This window comes from Mastacembelus armatus, chromosome 8 (assembly GCF_900324485.2).
Source record: "Mastacembelus armatus chromosome 8, fMasArm1.2, whole genome shotgun sequence".
Classification (NCBI taxonomy): Eukaryota; Metazoa; Chordata; class Actinopteri; order Synbranchiformes; family Mastacembelidae; genus Mastacembelus; species Mastacembelus armatus.
This window is the reverse complement of record NC_046640.1, coordinates 14,934,953-14,939,325: the sequence shown is the minus strand read 5'-3', so window position 1 is coordinate 14,939,325 and position 4,373 is coordinate 14,934,953. Positions and strand designations below refer to the sequence as shown.

Sequence of the window (4,373 nt, the reverse complement as noted above, 5' to 3'; positions counted from 1 at the left end):
AATATATAGAGCCTGTAATCCACAACCCAGTGGGATGAATTTGTAAATAATTGTTCACTATGGTAAAATACAGTAAATTATATATGATGTTATTTTTGTTTTCTTTTGTTAAACCTTGAGATTTTCAGAAATAACAGCTCTCCATTGACTTCATACAGAAAATTCCATATACATCATATTTATTGTAGTATTAACTTTTATATGTAATTATATGTTCACAGTATTGATATGAAAGAAATGCGTCATTTCTTTATCCTAAATGCGACATTTCTTTATCCTCTTATACAACAACAAACAGTAATAATAAAGCTAAGTAAACAAACATCTGCATCTTACTGCAACGAACACATATGTGAAACAGTCAGCAAAAAAGGCCATTGGGGTAGATGGACAGCTGTGTTTTTACTGTTTTATGCTCTTCCCCTGTCTGTCTGTACATACAATAATAAAAAGTTACTAGAATTCGTCTCTTTCATTGCTTCAAGTCAACACTGGCAGAAGCATTGAGTTTTATAGAGCTATAGAACTTCTTTTGATTGTTGGACGAGCTGATCCTTGATCCATGTGGACCTTCCTGTATAAATTTAATTGTGCCTTAAGGCAGGTATATAGGGCTTGCAGTGTGACATGGGCCAAAACAGAAACGATGACATGGATGACAGTCCTGAACGAAATGGGCCGTGCTGCCAGACATATAAAGTATCTATTTTATGATCGTTTAGAGAAAATAATATGAAAGAGGAAGGAAGACAAATGCAAGAGTGAGTAACAGAAGAGTTACACAATTTGGGGAAATCATCTCATTGGGTTTAAAATTAAGTTGAGGCCCAGCTTGTGTGTTCTCATATGTAAAAGGGGACTTCTGTTTTTTTATTATTTTAACCTCACTGTGTGCACTGTTTTTCTTTCTTTCATTTTTTAATCCAATTCTGTTTGAGAGGCTATTTTTTCAAATGCAACTTTAGACGTGTGAGTGTTGAAGATGTGCTAAAATGGAGAGACAGATCATTTGAATTTCAGCTGGTTGCTGGTGTCCTGATGCTCACTTGTATGTTCCCATCTGTGAGATGCCACACACTAGAAGTGATAGCTTAAACATAGCAGTTTCTAAACATGAGTTATTATCTATATTACACTTTCAGCCATGTTTTAAGGAAGCTGTTAATAGTCAGGGGGTCAAATCCTGTCCTCATTAAAATGTTGGTCTTTTACAACTAAACAGCAATAAACAAATGTCTGTAAATCCTGAGATACATTTGCAGATAACTTATTAGTCTGCGGATGTCATGGCGTATGCATTTATCCCCACGTCCTCCCTGAGAGACCTTCTCCAAAGTGGAATAGGGACACATTATTCATATTTATGGAAATTATCTGGGAGAGCTTCCCCCATGGTGCTCAGGCCTCTCAGCGGGTGCCATGCAAACGCAGACGGTGATCTCTCCAGCAGCTGCTTACCCAGGACAGACCTGGGATTCCCATCAAAATGCCACTGCAGGGTTTCCAAAACAAAATACAGTAAACATAGTTCTATCACTCCAGTTGGGATTAGTATTGATGGAGTGTGTATTAATAGCAGGATACATTGATGAGTTGTTTACCAAATGCTGGGTGGATGCTTCTTTAAAGAAGTAGACATTGATATAACCACGTCCAACACAGGTTTTGGGTGAAATGGACGTATCTGTGAATAATAATAGAGAGTTTGGCAAATTTTAGAGTAATTGTAATTGCAGTAACAATCAGCACACATGCACCTCTAAATGCTCAACTTGCTTAATTTGGATGACATCATTCTCATTTATTACCACTTGGAAGAAGTATGTTTTTCCTAAAGTTGAAGCTGCTTTTAAGAAATTGGTGACACATTCAGGCACCCTAATTTACTGTAAAACTGAGTCACACAGGCTTACCTGCCACTTTCTCTTTTTTTCCTCTTTTATTTCAGCATTGTCACATGATGTTAGAATTAAAAGAAAAAAACAACGTGCTCTGTTTTCCAAGACAGAAATGAACTGGTGTCTTAACTTGTTGCAAAATCCTAATCACTTTACGATTTTCAGGATGTGACTAAGCCTAAGGACCTATACACACTTATTAAATCTGTGCCAATAGCATATTAGGTTTCCTTCACCATGCTTGTCATACACCAAGATAAAAGTGACCGATGGCTCAGTTTTTCTGCTGGGATTCACTTCAAAGCAGCAGCATAGAGAATGAAAAAAACAAAAAAAACAATTGGGTAAACCTGTAGAATAATGCTAGCCCTACACATTGTTCTGTTTTCAAAGTCTGCATTATCCATGATTATCCTACTGAACCACATCTACAAAAACAACAAAAGAAACTTAAATGTTTCTTTTTTCATCAACCACAGGTTTGTCATAATGGCCTTTACTATGGGGGCCATAAGTTAGGTAAGCCCTGAGAGTAACTAACGACAACTCAAATGTAAAGACCCAGAAAACAAAGTTAGCACGCAATAACCAGACCTAAAATATTATTATCAAGCAGCTTTCAGTTTCCTCACACAAGCAGAAAACAATTATTTAACCACTCTAAATGCAAAGCCAAAGAAACATTATTTTCATTCACACACAAACACAACACAACAATGTTAAGACTTGACCACATCATATTCATTCTTGCCATTCAGCAATGACAATGAATAAAAACAGCATCTTACCTTAACATGGACAGTCTTTGGTGATGAAGTTCCAGTTTATATCACAAGACCAAGGTACCAAATCCTTGATTATTTCCAATGAATCTGCAATTTCATCTTCCAGTGACAGTAAATTCAAGTTGTTCAGATGTGTTGGTCACTGTGTTTCAACCCTGTTTGCTATAGAGAACAGTATACTCTGATCTAAATCTTTACTTGTTTCATGGACTTCCTCATTCAGCTGTGGTTTCTTTATATGTTGCTATGGATATTTGATTCAAATGTGTACAGTAACATTGTATTTTTTTTATATTTGTTTTTTTAATTGACCACAATGTCATAGACATCTTCAAGAGGAAAATCACACTTATAACCACCAAAAATAAAAACAGAAATTAATAAAAATATATATTTCATTTTGTATGTCACACATAGTAATTAAACTCATATTAATTTAAGAAACTGCATGCCAAAATAATATGTTGGCTTTAGTTTGAGGTTGAGAATACACCAGCGCATAAGCTGTGTAATTATAACATAACTAGTTACGGTTCTAGACAAAGTTTAAGGAAGAGAAATACTGTGGTTTTTTTCTGTGCAGTTGACATGAATGAATGAAGCGAGGAAGGCCCAGACAGGTCCTATATGACCACAGCAGGTCACCCTTACTCTGGAAAAGTCATACTGACACACAACCAAAAGACAAGAGCCAAAAAGAATATTTACACAAAGGCACTGAATCACTGTTTTGCCTGAGGCAGAGCACTCTTCTTGTACTTAAATCAAATGCACACGTAATGAAATACATATCCAATTCATGACGTTTTAACTATCAACATTAAGTGAGCCAAATGCACATATGTCACCAATGTTGTTGAGTTTTATTTATTCTCCATGATGTTACAAAAACAGATTATGTGCCATGCTAGTAAGTGTTGAGTATTGGCCAAAACACATGAGGTATCTCATAGTTTAAGGTACTGTATTAGCTGACACTATAAACTCAGAGTACACATTCCTACTGAAATCAGTAGGAATCAAAATTGGAAATTATACCAACCAACACTGAGGTGGCTTGTTTTTGATACTCCCCTATATCATTGTGAATATATCAGTCATCACACCTTTTTCAGGCTTGGCAAGGCGCTGATGGAAATGTAGGGTGGGTCCCACTGACCGTCAGGCCATAGCAGTTGGCCTCTCTCCTCTCAGGCAGACAGGAAGGGTAAAAACTGGGCCTTCACTAATAAGGACAAATGCTGGTTCAGCCCGTGTAACCCGAGCACCAGGGGAAAACGCTCCATGAATGACAGACATTTCATTGCTTTATGTGTCTATTAATCACAACCTTAGCAAACTCTCACTTCTGTCTGGTGTTCTGCTATTTCTCTATTTTCAAGTCTCTGAATGTACAAAAATCAATTGGAAAATGCTGCTTAACGGGGATTTACAAGAAGCTGAGCAGTAATTTAAGAAAACCATCAAGCAAGGAAACGAGGTTCTGCTTCCCTTGGCACTTCAGAGTGGTCCAGAATTTGCATGATGATTTTGGCAGGTTGCACAGTTTGCTGTTTTCTTATTTCTTCAGTTACATGCACATTTCAAATGATCACATTCTGGCAACCACAGAGTCTTCCCGGTGGACATCATCAGGCTGTATTCCATCTAATGTCCATCAGGACGAGCCACAAACGTGGTCAGGGACCAC

At 37.1% G+C, this 4,373-nt stretch overlaps 1 long non-coding RNA gene across 1 annotated transcript; it reads right to left on the bottom strand.

The window, feature by feature from the left end:
• Positions 1-379: 379 nt before the first annotated feature.
• Positions 380-2,832, bottom strand: LOC113141309 (uncharacterized). Its single transcript, XR_003296733.1, has 3 exons — positions 2,687-2,832; positions 1,602-1,684; positions 380-1,492 (listed from the first exon to the last, which is right to left on the bottom strand). It is a non-coding gene; the product is annotated as an uncharacterized LOC113141309 (long non-coding RNA).
• Between the last annotated feature and the right edge of the window lie 1,541 nt (positions 2,833-4,373).